The following is an 18,141-nucleotide window of genomic DNA, read 5'->3' as shown; positions in this document are numbered from 1 at the left end:
TAGAAATCTATCTCAAATTTTTCTTAAACAGAATGTCTTGTGCTTTGCTCGAGGACAACGGCAGAGTGAAATGAAGCGTATAGAGAAAAACATGATAACATTCTAAAGAAAACAAAGTTAGACACTTTAAGAAGCAAGACTAGAAAATTTCCATTACAAGGCCTTTTAAAACTGCACAAGAATGCTAGCAACACTTTTTCCATCTTTGAAGTCACTTCTTAACACACATTTTTGTATCCATTATTTATCTATGAAATATATGATTTTGTTAGAATTTGAAGCTCCTTTTTCTTTTCCGATTTCTCCATGTTTTTATGTCAAACGTGAAATCTTATTGTGTGTTTCAACTTTGATTTGAAAAGACAAAAGGGTTAACACTGTTAGTCGAATGCATTGTGGGTACTTACTGGAAGACAGAGAAGAGGGTCACATAATGAGGGTGAGAGCCAAGTTGGTGGAATATGAAGATCTACAACATGGATATTTTTCCCCTGTAGAAGATATCTCTTTCAATATATACAGACAGGTTTTCAATGAAATGTGTTATATATATCTGTACATTATATAAAGACACTGAATTATTTCATTTATAAGCTTAAAGCAAGCATTTCCCACCTATAAATACATTTTACATTTACATTTAGTCATTTAGCAGACGCTTTTATCCAAATACAACACTTTTAATCCCAATTCCAGCAAAAGAGCAATTACTTTCTAAATTAAAATAAAAAGGTTCCCCACCATTGAATCCATCTCCCTTCTTAGTCCCAGGGTTACAAAGTTCTCTCTTGTGAGGCACGTTTGACCATCCTTTCATTCATAGGCCTGTTCTCATCCAGTACATAATTCACCTACACATATTGCAAAGAAATGGAAGCAGTGTCAAACAAACACTTTGTGTTTGCCTTAGAAAGTTGTCTTGGAATTATGTATTGAATTAAGTATTACTATCTATTCATTAAAAAAACTTTTCTGCTCTATGCCTTAAATCAGGCATGGTGACATACCTTTAAACAACAATACCAAAAAATAAGACAACACACTATCAGGAATGTGGCAAGGCAATGCAGCCACATACCAACTGCTCTTGAATGGGATGATTTAGTCTGAGCATCCATGAAGTACGACAGGGCCTAAAGTTAGATATCTTAGTCAAAACCTCACACTGCCCATCCATGTCTATATCTGTGGAGACATCCTCATGCGCTGCAAGACAATTACAGTTGTAAGAATTTGAAAGTGAAAAAACATAAAAAATATATTAGACTAGATCTTAATGTAAATATATTAAAATAAGGGAATTAAAGTATAAATACCCAAAATGGCTTTTCCATGCATGTCAATACGCATACGGAAGATGTGGCTTGCTGGGGAGAGACAGTTCATGAAATAGTAATTTTTTTCGCCTGGGAGTTGATCCACACACATAGCTCAGGCACAAGTCCAATAACTCTTCATGCATTCTTTTCATCTTTTCTGTTGTACTGATGAAAAGTATCAAAATGCTCAGCAGAACCAGTTGCAGGATGGCCATTAAGATCAGGTGGGTGGCAAAGTCTTTTAAAGTTCCTCTTTATTGGCAGATGCAATATTCTCTGGGGTAGCTGCAGCCAGTCTTCCTTCATATGGACTGAAGGGCAGTCTCTCTGGTTCCCGTAGGTTGGTATGAGTTGCTAATCCTTGTGCAAAGTCATAGATGACAATGTTTCGGAAATGCTGACATGAGAGCAACATATCGGAATAACCATGTGGGCTGTCAGCTCTTATGTTAAATTTAACCGAGTTCACAATCTGCCAAAATGACACATTTGGCAGATGCTTTTATCCAAGCGACTGACAAGTAGTTTTATTGACTGTGGCACATTACTGCAGATCAGGGGTAAGGTAAGGTGCCTTGCTCAAGGGCACTTCAGTCATGACCTGCTGGCACTGAGATTCAAACCGGCAACCTTCTGATCACAAGCCCAACGCTCTAACCACTAGGCCACAGATGAATAACTCGCCGTCATTAAGCCTCTAATCAAGAAACCAAACTTGGATCCAAATGAACTAGGAAACTATAGACCCATTTTCAAATCTCCCATACCTGTCTAAAATTCTAGACAAAGTAGTGTGCACTCAGTTGTGCTCTTTCTTACAAAATAACGACATGCACACAAAATTTCAGTCAGGCTTTAGATCGCATCATAGCACTGAAACTGCGCTCGTTAAAATTACAAACGACCTGCTTATAGCATCAGATAAAGGTAACATCTCACTCCTAGTCCTGCTTGACCTTAGTGCTGCGTTCGATACTGTAGACCATAACATACTTCTAGATCGCTTACACAATTATACCTGTATTGAGGGACAGGGACTACAATGGTTCAGATCTTATTTGTCAGACAGACATCAATTTTGCAATTTAAATGGGGAATCATCCAATCTAACGCAAGTAAATTATGGATTACCTCAGGGATCGGTTCTGGGACCCGTGCTGTTCTCCATATACATGCTGCTCCTCGGAAACATTATTAGAGACCATGGAATTAGCTTCCACTGCTATGCAGATGATACTCAGCTATATATCTCATCAAGACCAGTGGATTCCTCCCAGCTATCCAAATTGGCAGAGTGAATTGAAGATATAAAACATTGGATGACCTGTAATTTCCTTCTTTTAAATTCTAATTAAACAGAAATATTACTTATCGGACCAAAGACACGCAATCAAAGTTGAAGCCAACAAATACAGTAAAAGATCTAGGCGTTATATTAGACAGCAACCTGTCATTTCGAAATCACATCTCAAATGTAACAAAAACAGCCTTTTTCCCCCTAAGAAATGTTGCCAAGTACCAAAATATTCTATGTGTTGCTGACGCGGAGAAGCTTATTCATGCATTTATGACCTCAAAACTTGACTACTGTAATGCGCTACTTAGTGGTTGTCCTGCATCATCAATAAACAAACTACAGTTCCCTTTCTGTCGGTCTCTCTACGTTGTGTCGAACCAACAGATGGGGTTCGCCCTTGAGAACCTATCATCTTCTGACTATTTTGAAAAGGCCAATGAAATTGGCGAATTAAATTTGCATGCCGGGCTCCGCCCCCGGATCTCCGGGTATAGAAGGTGAGCTGGCGTGCTCATTCATTCACCTTTTGTTCTTCGGAGCCTTCGCATCGAATGACTTCAACAGCTGATATCTTAATGTGGTGCAGCGGATTGTCCCTTCCAATGATCATCCCTCCGCCGTTTCAGCAGTTCCAGAGGTGTACGAAAAAGAGCTTGTTTCTAAAAGAGCAAGTTTCCTCAGTGTGGCACGTCCCGCTGCTTTCGTGGTTGCAACTCCCTCATCGAGGAGGGGGACGGACATGATGTCTGCGTCAGGTGTTTGGGGGTCCAACACGCTGAGGCAGCTTTCGTGGAGTCATCCTGCCCACACTGCGTCTGGCCATTCCCAGGAAGACTGTACCACACCCGTCTTATTCCTCCGTCGGACACGCAATTGGACACGATGCGTGACGAAGATGAGATGTCCCTCGCAGCATCGGAGGGCGACCTATTGGCATCCGACCCTGACGATCCCTTCGAGCCGTGGTTTCATCGGTTGCGCAGATGCAGGAAGCCGAGAAGGTTCGCTTTCTTGATGCTCCCATCTCGCAAGGAGGGCTGTTTTGTGACACTGTCGAGGATTTCTCTCAGCAGTTCTCGGCAGACAGAGGCCATCAAAAACATCCTGCCCCGCCGCGAACCGGCCGTCGAGGTCCCGCGGAATGTTTGCCTCCCAGCAGCCCCGGCCTTCCTCGTCGTCAACTCCGGCTACAGTGCCCCCTTCCCAGGCGGCACCCCAGAAGAGGACGACAAGGAAGCGACCACCGTCTCGTCAGCAGCCGCCGCAGAAGCGTTCCTGACGAGCCAGAGCCGGGGAGATCGAGATCGGACCGCTTCAGCACTGGCTACAGAGACGTGTTCCCTGAAGAGCGTGGCACACAGGCAGGAGGCGGATCGTCATTATGCCTCTCTGCCGTCGTATCCTAACCCTGTGGTCATACGGACTGGCGTCCTCTTGGGGCAGGTCCCAAGGCGCGTCGTGGTAACGACCGACGCCTCCCTACAGGGGTGTGCAAGGGGCACGCAGTGTCGGGTCGCTGGATGGGGGCCCACCTGTGCTGGCATATCAACTGCCTAGAGTTGCTAGCTGTTCTGCTTGCACTGAGGGGACTACGGTCCCTCGTGCAGGGCCAGCACGTACTGGTCCGATCAGACAGCACAACTGCCGTAGCGTATATCAACCACCAGGGTGGCATTCGCTCACGGCAGTTAACGCAACTTGCCCGACGCATCCTCCTGTGGAGTCAGCAGGTGACGAAGTCTCTGCATGCCACTTACATACCGGGCGACCTGAACCAGACAGCCGATGCACTCTCTCGTCAGTCGACGCCCCGTGGAGAGTGGCGACTCCACCCTCGTGCAGTCCAGCTTATTTGGGTGCAGTTCGGGCGGGCACAGGTGGACCTGTTTGCCTCCCTGGACACCACCCATTGCCCACTATGGTACTCCCTGACCAAGGAGTGGGCCTTCCCCCACTGAGCCTCATTGCACAGGTCCTGTGCAAGATCAGGGAAGAGGAGCATCAAGTGGTACTAGTTGCGCCTTACTGGCCCAACTGGACTTGTTTCTCAGAGCTAATGCTTCTGACGACAACTCCCCCCTGACCAATTCCCCTGATGAAGGACCTTCTAAAACAGGGGAAGGGCACGTTGTGGCACCCGAGACCAGACCTCTGGAACCTCCACGTCTGGCTCCTGAATGGGATGAGGAGATCCTCAGGCTAGGGCACCTGCCACAAGGCGTCTGTACGCCTTTAGGTGGCGCCTCTTCTCGTCTTGGTGTTCTTCTCGCAGAGAAGACCCACGGAATTGCTCGGTCAGGCACGTGCTGTCCTTCAGAGGCCTCCCTTCGAGCCCCTCGGACAGAACGCTCTTTCTCATCTTAAGATGAAGACTGCTCTCCTGGTGGCGCTTGCATCCATCAAGAGGGTGGGGGATCTGCAAGCATTTTCTGTGTCCACAGATTTCCTAAATTTCGGGCCCGGCTATGTGTCCAAAGTTCCCACCACTCCCTTCCGAGACCAAGTGGGGAACTTGCAGGCGCTCCCCACCGGGGAGGAAGACCCAACCCCATCCGTGTTGTGTCCAGTACACGCCTTGCGCCTCTACGTGGACTGCAAGCAGAGCTTCAGAAGCTCTGAGCAGCTCTTTGTTTGTTTCGGAGGTCAGCGGAAGGGGAGGGCTGTCTCCAAACAGAGACTGGCGCACTGGATCGTGGACGCCATCACGATAGCGGCGTACCGATCTTAGGACTGCCCGTGCCCGCTGGCAGTAAGGGAACACTCCACTAGGGGTGTTGCCTCCTCGTGGGCACTGGCTCAGGGCGTCTCTCTGGCAGACAAATGCAGAGCTGCGGGTTGGGCTACGCCCAAAACCTCCGCAAGGTTCTACAACCTCCGTGGAACCGGTGTCAGCTCGAGTCTTACAGGGTAACACCAGGTGAGACCGGCGGCCGGCAGGGCATACGCTTGCGAAGAGCGCCATCCCCCTCTTTAGGTGGGTCAGTGCGCAATAATCTGACTCCATTCTTTCCCCTCGGGCGAAGAATAGGCATTCCATCCATCACTTAGCACTCAAGGCAGCGGGCTGAGCGGAGCAGCCTGCCACCTTTGGCGAGCCCAAGCTGAGTTATCCTCGTGTAGCTCTAACCGACCTCAGTGCTCCAGACATAGTAACCCCCCAGCAGGGTGGTTCCATCTGAGATTCCGTCATGAGTTGGTTCCTCTTCTGGAACCCATGACCTTCCCCAGGTGGACATCCACCTTGCTGCATTCCGCACATACCTCCCATGGGTTCTTCCCTACCGGTAAGACCATGTTGGTGTTTCCACTGTATTGCCCCCGAGGGTACATATGGGTTGCCCACGAAACCACTATTGCGCCCGCTGACCCACTAAGCACCGCCCCCTCGCCCACGAACATACTATTGTGCCCCCTGACTACATATGGGTTGCCCACGAAACCACTATTGCGCCCGCTGACCCACTAAGCGCCGACTCCTTGCCCACAAACCAACTATTGTGCCCCCTGACCACATATGACTTGCCCTTGCAAGCCTTATTATGCCCACTGACCCACTTACCTCCAGCACTGACCACGTTTTAACCGGGGAGCCGTCAAGACAACTCGTCGTCAGCGTTGAAGCGATTCGTCCTGTGGTTCTGAATTTCGCAACGTGCGGACTACGAGAAGCGAGCGTTGGGTGGCCGGACACGAGTGTCTTTCCGTGACCAAGATCGGCAAGACGCGGCCCTGTCGGCCCAAGCTCGACACACGAGCACCGCGGTGGTCGCAACACACAAAGGACGAAATGTGGTGTGGTTTTGGGTCCAAACGCGCAAGAAATGCGCACTTGACCACGGACCTGGTATGGAAGATGAATGGCTTTAATGGAGAAATGGGACTTTTTCCGATTGCTGTGGGAGGCATGGCTACGCAGCTTTCTTTCAGCCCAAACTCAACATATGTGTACCGTTACTGTCCCGGCATGCAGCAGACAAAGTTCGGTGAAGTTGCGACCGCATTCATACGACGTCCACAAGCCGGAAATGACTTTGTTTAATGAGAAAGTGGGATGGCTCCCGCGGGGGTCCGCTAGGTGCTGTCGAGCCAAGCTTGACGTATGTTTGCCGTCGCATTCCCGACGCGAGGCGTACAGAGTCCGGTTTAGTTGCGACCGCATTTAAAGTGGATGCGCCATTCGGACCTCGTTAATCATTTGCCGGGCACAATAGTTGTTTGGCGTACGTTGCGCCGATCTTTTTGCATGGCTGACGGGAATGGCTGACACGTCAAGATCCGTCTTCCTACATTGTCCGCATGTCTTTGACACCCCATCTCGAGCCCGAACGAGATGGTCCTGGTGAGCAAGTGCACGAGATGACTGCGAAGAGGAATTTGATTGCTTTTGTCTCAAGCGCATTCTCTTCACATTTTCTGCATGCATTGTGGATATGTCGATCGGGGGGTCCAGACGAGTCACAGGTTGCGGTTTGGGGGCTGCGGATCCTTCTTGCAAAAAACCTGCCTACAATTTACGGACATGCGCTGGAGTAGCGGCTTGGCAGACCCGTTTCGATCGCATTGATTTTCAAGTATGTTTGTCATTGGCAGCCCTGACGGAAGCCCCTGCGACGACGTTATCCTGCGACAACGTTTAGGGGTCGTAAAGGCCAAAGAAAACCGACATGTCCGCGAACACGTACTGTGATGTTCTCCCGTGCCTCTCCGAAAGGTCACTCGGTTCCATCACGCATCCTAGTCTCGTCGGCATGGCGAAAGCACACGCATCTGGAGCGTTCCCGTACCAAATCGCAAACCCTAATCTTAACCCTAGCACGCACGCGCAGGCTAAAATGTATTGGTCTGTTAATGCCAAATGAATTGGTCTCAATGGAAAGATCTTAGAGAATTTGCAATTTGATCGCATGCGCCTGAGCTTCGGGCATGCCGACGGGGGGACCTAGTTGCACCGACGGGTGCGTTTTCAGAACCCTGGGGCATTCTGGGGGTTTACTGCGACGAGCCCACGTGCAATTTATTCCCATTCAGTTTTATTGTGGCCTACTCATTTCAATTGCCATTATTTCCGATTGCACGTTGGCAGTCCACAAACGACAAGGAAATTGCGCGTAGTCTAGAAATGTCGGCGTGAGTAGGCCACAAACGACAAGGAAATTGCACGTAGTCCACAAACGTCAAGCAAATCCCTCGCTCCCTAGGGTTATAATGCCCGAAGCCACCAGAAAGGCCTTATTCCCACTACCCATCTTTACTAGTCATCATCATCTTCGTAACATCATGCCTATCGATACGTGCCAGGTTTGTAGCAGGGAATATAGCCAGCTAAGCCAGCATCTTAGGGTGACCCACAAGGTCAAAAATAAGCACGAGAGGAAGCTGCTCCTGGCGCTGCAGTTCGGCAGGGTCAGCGTCCGTGAGGGACGTTGCCCTGTCCTGTAACAAGGCGTCGGTAGTGCTGGACCACCACCTGAAGGCACACACTGAGCTAACAGTGGCAGCTCGTAGGGACCTGGTGTCAAAGCGGAAGAGGATGCATATCCTGGCTGATTTGGCTGCTCTGTTGGCCTCAGACCCGGAGGTGCCCATTGCGGCCAGACTGGACCTGCTCGAGGAGGAACGGCATTCCCGGAGTGTTTCTGCGGAGGAGGAGCCGGAGGAGCAAGTTTGCAGGAATGGAGCTTGTGTCCTCGCAAGGAAACAGGTGGCCAACCTTAACTGCCAGGTAGACACTCTCATGTCTTCGCTCAAGGAAGTTTCCCGGTGCTTCCGCATTTTGCAGCGGCGCACGCAAAGGAGGCCTTCGGAAGTGAGGAAGGCTGCCAAGAAGGTCCTCTCCTCCTTGCTGGTCGGTGAAGAGGATGAGGAGGAAGACGATGTGCCGCCGCCCTCTCCAATGCAGCCTGACGCTGCAATTCCGTGTTCCTCCTCCTCCCAGCTGTCGGCAGAGCCGAGCCACCCCCAGTTCCCGGACCATGTCGCTATTTTGAGTGAGTTTGTAATTGGGGACCGTGTCGAAACGCAAGACCCCCAGCCATTGAAACGTCTCGCGTCGGGACCATTCAATTAAGCCTGTGGTGGTACGTGCAATGTCCCCCTGACGATAATGGCTAAACTGCAAGAACGGGCATTACTTTGGGTGCAAAACTGATCCCTCGCCGTTCACTTAGCCTGGGCGCCAGCCGGCCCACCCGAGTCCGCAGTACCACTGTCATATGGTGTCCTTACGGCATGGAGAGCTTTTATATTTAATAGACTAGTTTGCCATGTGCTTAGTGTGCCATCAATCTAATCAGAAACTTAATCGTTTACTGATCACTTTTTGTGTGTTGCTCATACATATAATATTAGCTTTTAACTCTTACTTGTAAATGAATTTTCAATAATTCTTATCTTAAAGAGCTTCCAAGTCGTCTTATCTGGAAGTTCTCCCTTTTTGCCTTCTTTGATGGTTCAGATGGAGGCCAATAGCAGCCTAAAATCTGTTTGGTCATTTAGACAAGTACCACAAAGCATTCAAAATGTGTAATTGCTTCTACGCTATATATACAGTATATATTCTTTGTTTTCACCATAAAATCTAAAAATAACAATATTTACATTTCCATTTCCTACAATCCATTTTCAGCAAACAACAGCCTTCTCCTTTTCAAATTCAACCACAGTATAGGTAATCATCTAGAAAATATAATTTGGTTATTCAAAATTAACATTTTGTAGGGCATATGTTGAATGGTTTAAATTGATAGATTTAAAAATGTTTGATACAAGGTTGCAAGATTTCCTGAATAAAGTCATGATATTCAAAATGTAAAGGATTTCACAAAATCATGATTAAGATTTTACTGACTGACGGAGGTGTTGCATGATTTTCTTGTGGTATTCACGTTCATAATTTTCACAGGATTGAGCTTTGTCCTTGATCCGTGTGTAATATGTAGAGAAATATAATCTTGTTCTCCTCACCACTGTCAATCATGATTGCTTGTGATTTAAGGTCAGATTTGAATACCCTCCGAATTGTTGTCTCTTTTGCTTTGCCAACATATGAACCAACAATGCGAGAGTCGCAGGGGTCTGTGTAGAGGGGACCCGTCTTATCGTAGACCCTACATAGGAGTGATCAGTAGCGGTTTTAGGCACGGGCGAACCGGGCAGTCGCCCGGGGCGGCATTTTTAAATGTCACATGGGGGCGGCACCGGCACGAGCAGTAAAAAAGTAAAAAACTCTGGGCAGCTGCGAAGCGGTTTCCTATTATCTATCATTCATTCATTGTGTTGGGAATTGGCGCCCCTGCATGCTGTAAAGATAAAGGTATACAACTATAATGTTCTCTCTGTGTTATGATTTCTGTATCCATGTTGTCATCTGAAGGGCTAATGTTAATTGTAGGTTTAATAACTCTTACGTTTGTCAGCCTTTTTGCTATGATGCTTGCTATGCTTATGTAGCGAAGGCAAGCTAGTATAGAGCTGTGCAGTGTGTAAATCTCAGTCCCCAACCAATAGAGACGCTGCGGTGTTTAGCATCCTCGTTAGAGCGCATCCATGTCAGGATAAGTTTTTTCATCACTCCAAGGCAAGCTTAATGCATGTAATTAATCGGAAAGCAGGACACCATATCAATATTTAGCTGGCAAAGTGGAGTTTTGTGTTCCCCATCATGGTGTTCCTCCTGCTGCCTCTGTCTGAAAGACCTGTCGGTACGCAACTGTAGAGTTTCCACCTGCTGAAATGTCACGCGCCCTAGCCACTGACCTTTCTGAATGCATCGGTCACATCCATAATACCCAGAGAAGTATTTAATGGATTTGATGAAGGCCTTGGCAGGTGCATCACAGATGATGCAGTTCATTTTTACTTGGAAGTGTTTTCCGTTGTACCACAGACCCTCTTTCTCCAATTTCATTATTTCCTCAACTGTGTCACATAAAAAGTCCAAATGGCTGGGCTTTGAATTTCCACATGTTAATGCCACTGGGAATACATCCGCAGGTTTCAGATTGGTGCTACAATGAAATGGCCAAAGGCATGTTTTTGAACTTTTAAATAGTTGGAGGCCATCAACATTAAGTCTTAACTCCAAGACATCCATCCTTTCAGTCATCTCTACATTGTATTTTTGCATGTGGTTTTTTAAATTTTCTCTACTCCAAAGTTGAAATACTCCATTCCTGATTTCTTCTGAATATTCACAGTTTTTGGAGTGTCAAACAAGGTTCGGGAACAGGATGGAAGATCAGTTGATCCTGGTTTCCTCAGCAGTTTCAGAAGACTATCTACAGCATTACGGACAATTCCATTTCCCAGGCTCCAATATTTAATGTCACTGGCCATATTTGAAGTTGAACTATCAATAATGGCAGAATCATGATCTGAAAACTCTCAGAAGAAAGGGTTTTCAATGTCAACATCTTCCAGTGGTTCATGTTCCTTGTGTTTATCTATGGCTTCCCACATATTCGTGTCAGTGGTTTCATTCTCTGTGTCGGTCAATAAAAGTTCTTCACTCTGTGTATTTTCCGTTGTTCTCTGTTGTTTAATAAGTCTTTTGAAAGTAACCCATTCCCTGTCACACTCTCTCTTCTTTTTCTTCCTGTCCATGTCTTAAATTAGAGTGAGGGAGAGAAATAGAGAGAGCGTCTTAATGAACTTAAAGGAGTAGTTCAGTCACACATGGAAGTCATCATTTACTCTCCCTCAGTAAAGGTTAGTTAAAAGTGTTCTTTAGACTGCTAAGAAATGAGTAGTGCTAAAATGGTTCTGTGGGATTGCTTTGAGAAGCTTTTTGTTTTTGTCATTTGTAGCCTTTTTCATATTTACAAAGTGAAGTATAGATTAGATTAGATTCAACTTTATTGTCATTACACATATACAAGTACAGTGTAACGAAATGTAGTTCAGGTCTAACCAGAAGTGCAATTAGCAAGTGCAGGATATACAGTTAGAATAAATACAGAATACAATATGAGAGAATATAATACAGTGGGCATGGACTATAAAAATATTTTGCAGTAGGAATGTTCTATGAAAATATGACAGTAGGTATGTACTATGAACAATATATACAGATGGCTATATACTATGAACATTAATGTACAGGTGGATATGAACAGATAATAATTTAGACCAAAATAGTGCAAGTGACTTAGGTATGCATAAACTATTGACATTGGCTATTAAAGTTGCAGTGCAATAGATGAGTTAATGCAGTTATTAAAGTTACGGTGGAATATACGAGTTAATGCAGTTATTAAAGTTACAGTGCAGTATATGAGTTAATGCAGTTAATAGGTTGCAGTCCAGAAGATGAGTTAATGCAGTTTATAGGTTACAGAGCAGAAGATTAGTTAATGCAGTTATTGAAGTTACCGTGCAGTAGATGAGTAGATGCAGTTAATAGAGTTACAGTGCAGTAGATTAGTTAATGCAGTTATTAAAGTTAGAGTGCAATAGATGAGTAGATGCAGTTAATAGAGTTACAGTGCAGTAGATTAGTTAATGCAGTTATTAAAGTTACAGTGCAATAGATGAGTTGATGCAGTTAATAAAGTTACAGTGCAGTAGATTAGTTAATGCAGTTATTAAAGTTACAGTGCAGTAGATTAGTTAATGCAGTTATTAAAGTTACAGTGCAATAGATGAGTAGATGCAGTTAATAGAGTTACAGTGCAGTAGATAAGTTAATGCAGTTATTCAAGTTACAGTGCAATAGATGAGTAGATGCAGTTAATAGAATTACAGTGCAATAGATGAGTAGATGCAGTTCATAGAATTACAGTGCAGTAGATTAGTTAATGCAGTTATTAAAGTTACAGTGCAATAGATGAGTAGATGCAGTTAATAGAGTTACCGTGCAGTAGATAAGTTAATGCAGTTATTGAAGTTACAGTGCAGTAGATTAGTTGATGCAGTTATAGAAGTTACCGTACAATAGATGAGTAGATGCAGTTAATAGAACTACAGTGCAGTAGATAGGTTGGTGCAGTTATGGAAGTGGTCCATTAGTGCACATGAGCATTCAGTTAAATATTCCTGGTGTGCAAGTGAGCAGTATAGAGTGCAAATGATGCTGTGCGTGTGTAAACAGTCCAGTAGAGCAGATAACATGAAGTACTGGTGTGTACAGTTCAGTCATGCATGCAGCCCTGTAGTGCAATGTAAACAATGTTGTAGCAGCATTGGAGTTAAGGGTATGAGAGGTAGTGGAATCAGTGGGGTGCAGAGTTCAATAATGAAACAGCTCTGGGAAAAAGCTGTTTCTTAGTCTGCTGGTTCTTGTCCGGAGGCACCGGAAGCGCCTACCGGAAGGCAGGAGAGTAAACAGTCTATGAGCGGGATGAGAGGAGTCCTTGAGAATGCTGCGAGCTCGAAACTTTTAAGCAGAAACTTAAAACTGGAAACACGTTCAACAGCCATCCCATTAATGTGGATGGCGTCGTTGTGTGCCTCCTTTCGCCTTCCTGAAGTCCACGATGATCTCCTTTGTCTTGGAGGTGTTAAGGAGCAGGTTGTTGTCTGAGCACCATGTGGCCAGGTGCCGGACCTCTTCCCTGTATGCAGTCTCATCGTTGTTGCTGATGAGACCAATCACTGTTGTATCGTCTGCAAACTTGACGAAGGAGTTAGATCCGTTCACAGGCCTGCAGTCGAGTGTGAAAAGGGTGTAGAGAAAGGGGCTCAGTACGCAGCCCTGTGGTACACCAGTGTTGAGGGTGGTGGTGGTGGAGCAGATGTGGCCTAACCTAACAAGCTGAGGCCTGTTCGTCAGGAAGTCCATAATCCAATTGCAGGTAGAGTTGTTAATGCCTAGGTTTCCAAGTTTGACGATTAGCTTGGAAGGGATGACGGTATTGAAAGCAGAACTGAAGTCTACATACAACATGCGTGCGTAAGTGTCCTTATTGTCCAGATGTGTGAGCACAGAGTGCAGCGCCATGGACACTGCATCATCCGTGCTCCTATTGTTGCGATAGGCAAATTGGTATGGGTCCAGTGTGGGTGGTAGGGAGACCTTTAGGTGTGCCAGGACCAGCCGCTCAGAGCACTTCCGCCTGGCCGTGTAGCATCGGTTGTTCTGACGATCTCAGGGACGAGTTGAATCTTGCTGATACAACTTCCGGACATGTGTAAACTGATATCCAAAAGCTCCTGCCGGGTGTACGATGTAAATGCACAACTGTTCTGGACAAACAGACCCGAGATGAGCAAGAAATACACTATATAAATGCTAAAACTGGAGAGACGCTGAGCCTCGCGATGTTCACGCGTCGCCATCTTGGTCTGACCAATATGATGAATGATTTAAGTGCTTTTTTGTCATTTTTTAGATGATATATGTAAAACTAGCCTAGGCTATACGATAATAATAATTGAGACATAGATTGCGAACCACACACACACACACATATATATATATATATATATTGTCAGGATCTGGGTATCCTCCCTGTCTCTCCCTTTACACACACGCTCTCATTCACCCCTTTACACACACATTTATACATATTTATACTTCATCTCTCTTTGATACACTCTGTAGCATTAACATCTACTCTTTTATTAGCCCTGTTATCACCTGTCGCTCGTCACAATCAGCGCTCGCGCTATTTTGCAGTGACACCTGTTTCTTGTCTTGTCTTGATTAGTCTGTCTACTTCTAGCGTTTGTTTCTTCTGTTTCTTCTCGGATTATTGTGTGAGTAAGCTCTTGTCTGCTGGCATTGTATTTACCCTGTCTTGTTTTATAGAGCTGCCTTGCCTTGCCTTGCCTTGCCTTGCCTTGCCTTGCCTTGCCTTGCCTTGCCTTGCCTTGCCTTGCCTTGCCTTGCCTTGCCTTGCCTTGCCTTGCCTTGCCTTGCCTTGCCTTGCCTTGCCTTGCCTTGCCTTGCCTTGCCTTGCCTTGCCTTGCCTTGCCTTGCCTTGCCTGTCTCCAGCAATCTGTTGAGGTCGGTCTGTTCACTGGACTCTGTACTAGTCTCCTCCTCGGAGGTTCCTGCATCTAAGGGGAATTGTTCCCTGAGACATTCGGATTATTTTTGTGTTGCAATTTTTCTCTTTTGATTCTTACCTCCTCGGGAGAGTATTTATGTTCTGTTTTTTGCGCAGCTATTGAGTCTGGCATTTCTGTTGAACATTAAAACCTCACCATTGAACCAACCTAGCTCTTGGGTCTTCTGTTTCTGACGACATAACATATATTGCTATTGCTTAACAATTTAGGCCAGAAAATTATCAATAAAATAGGTATTGTAAATAAACAATTAGAAATTATTTTTTTGGTTGTGTGCGTTTCGAGAGTTGCGTGCTGTTTGAGATACAGTACATAAAAGCAGACACAGGCTTGGAATAGGCTACATTTAGGCTACTATATTAACAAAACTACCTAAAATATTTGGAACATACGGCACTGTAGTCAGCAACGACAGATGTTAAACAACTACTTGTTTTAATGAATACAGGGTGTATAACTGTTAGCCTAATGTTTGATCTGGGACAGATCATTCATCCGCTGATTTATATTTCCCTCGCAAATGACACTGTAACATTTCTGTCATAGTGTTTTTATTTCTTTTTTTAGGCTATATCGAAAACCTTATTAAAAAAAATAAAATAAGAAAAATATATATTTTACTTATTTTATTTAGGTCTGTATTATATAAGATAGAGGGTTGTTTCCATAATAAAATGATTGAAGGTCATTTATTAAAAATAATATATGGCTTGTTGTATATTACTGAGTTGCCAATGGCAACAGTCGGATCTCTGCGTGATTAACGTCACTCTGTATTCATCCGGTCCGGTGGTTCTTGCTTCAGGTAAGTACTGCAAGATGTGTCAGTCCGTTATGCAAAGATAATATCTGGATTTAGAATTTTATGAAAAAATGTATATTGCAAAGACAGATGCTGATATTCTCTCCCAACAACTCATCAAACATCCACTTAAAACAGAACACATGATGTCTCTGCAAATTCTTCTTGTATCAGGTTTGATATTTTAGATTTACTTGTTCTTTGTTTTATAAGATTGATCTTTTTTGTGTGTTTTATAGAGAACAACAAATAGGTTTTTCTGGTGAACTATTTCTTTAACAAAGAAAACACATCAAGATGTTCATGTGTATTGAATAAATTTTTATATGTAAGGAAACCTCTAAATAGTCATATTTCTGTGAATTAGCGTCTTGCATTTCCTGGCAGAAGTGAGCAATTACTATTGCTCTAAATGTCAATATACTGAACAATTGTATAATCATTTGAATTGCTTTCAATGTTCCTCATTTGCAAGTCGCTTAGCATAAAAGCATCTGCTAAAAGACTAAATTTAAATGTAACACCTTTCAATTTTTTTTTTATCAATTTAGGTTTCAGACAGACTCATTAAAACTCTTCGTGAACGGCAACTGGTAAGTTTTTTTCTAATTCTTATTTAGAATAATAGTACCAAAAAATCTTTATACGTTAGTCACTGTTTCAAAACAATATTGATTATACTGGATCTGTGTTACTAATTTCATGAATTTCTGTTATGCAATATATTGTGTCACTTGGAAAGGATATGTTAATTTTAAGGTTTGTTTATAAAATCTGATGGTCTTATTGAAGGCATGTTCAAGTAAAAAATAAATAATATTTGCCTTGTTTTATCGAACCTTAAGGCATTGAAGTAAATGTCTTTCTTCTTCTTAAACAATCTATTTAAAGTTATATTTTATTAATAAGCAGAATTGGAGTGTAGTGAGCAATTTTCTAAAACAAAGGAAACCTCGTTGAATAATATAGTTTACATTTGCATCAATGTTTGATTCTTCTGCCTTATTCTACATTTATACTTGTTGATCCAATTCTCATTGTCGCTTAATGCCTGGGTATACCTCTTTTTCCTCCTCCGTCTTGCGCACAGACGCCCACGCTGCCACGCAAAGGTGCGGACGAACGAGTTTGACGCATGCGCAGAACGGCACCTAGCGAACTCAGCCATTGTGGTATGCATTCGGTACGCGCGGACAGATGCGGACCTCTCTGATGACAAAATGTGCGTCATGCGGAAAGCATGCGGACGATCTTTATCCGCACCTTTAGAGTCTCGTGCCGGCCGTTATTTGCGGATCTTTTAATTAATTTATGAGGTTTATGTGGGTGCAACCATATCATAATCAGGTTGTGAGAATTTTATTTTATTTTATACATATGAACAGTTTTTTACTAATTCACAACCATACAGAATATACAGACAGCTTGTACTCGGTTGAATAGTTTACAGTTGTATGCAAAATGTAAAAAAATGTTTTGTTAATATAGGTACGTGAAGTGGAAGTAACTGTGTGGCGTATTGCAAAATGCAGTAAAACTTATTCAGACTCTGAAGTAAGAGTATGCTGGATTCAAGACGAAAGTGGAATAATGGAACTTTCCCTGTGGGAGACCCGAATTGAAAAGGTGGCTGAAGGGGAAACATACCTTTTCACAAATTTAGCAAGACGGCTGTTTTCCAAAAAGATGTGTTTGACATGTACACATGGAACAACTTTTGAGAAGGTGACCAACTTCCAGAACCAACAGATGTAGAAGTTCCAGATGAAAAAGTGAACCAAGTAAAATCTGAAATCAAAGGTGCACAAATTACCCTGAAGATTTACTGCCCAAAGTGTTGCACTGTTCAAAGTGCTCTGCCTTCCAGACCGGTCTTCTATAGATGTGTTGCTTGCAAAGTACTACGGAAAACTGAAAGCTACATCACAAAGTATTATGGAGTTTTGGAAATTGAAGGCAATACTGTCATGATTCCGCTATCATGTCATGGTTATTCTTGGTCTTGCAGCGGAGTCATGGCATAGCCTTAGGTTTTGTGTGAGAAAGCCATGTGCTTTCTCGTGTCTCGTCAGTGTTTCCCGCCATCTCGTTTCCTAGTTAACCTTCCCTGAGTGTTTCAGTACCCGCACCTGACCCTTGTTTATTATCCTTTGTCTGTCTCCCTTTAAAACATCCTCGTGTTCATTGTCCTGTGCTCGTTCGTTGCATCTAGTGTACTGGTATGCCTTACTATTTCATGCTTCATGCTTTATGCTATATGCTATATGCTATGCCATGTCTTGTCTTTGAGTTATGTCTTTGAGTTGTTAGTCTAGTCAGTGTGAGTGTTTTGTAGTTGTAATTCTTGTCAAGTGTTTAGTCTGTAGTTAGTTCAGTTTATTGTGTACCCTGTTGTCACCCCCTCGTGGGTTTTTGTTTTGTTCCTGTTTTCTGTTTATATTAAAGTCCTTGTTAACCCCGTCATCCCCGTTTCGCTGCCTGCAATTGGGTTCTCCTTGTCCATTCCATAACAAATACTAACATGTTCACAACTTCAAATTCAGTTTTGCAGCTATTCCTGAGAGCTCAAGGTGACACAAATAACATGGATCAACAAGACATTGAGGAACTTCTTCTGAGCAGTGGACCATTTGAAATGACTTTTACTGCAGAGTATGAAATTACAAGCATCACTCCAACCAATGCCAAAGTCACAAGAGAAACACATGAGCTAG

This window comes from Barbatula barbatula (assembly GCF_947034865.1).
Source record: "Barbatula barbatula genome assembly, chromosome: 17".
In the NCBI taxonomy this organism is placed as follows: domain Eukaryota; kingdom Metazoa; phylum Chordata; class Actinopteri; order Cypriniformes; family Nemacheilidae; genus Barbatula; species Barbatula barbatula.
This window is presented reverse-complemented; position numbering follows the sequence as displayed.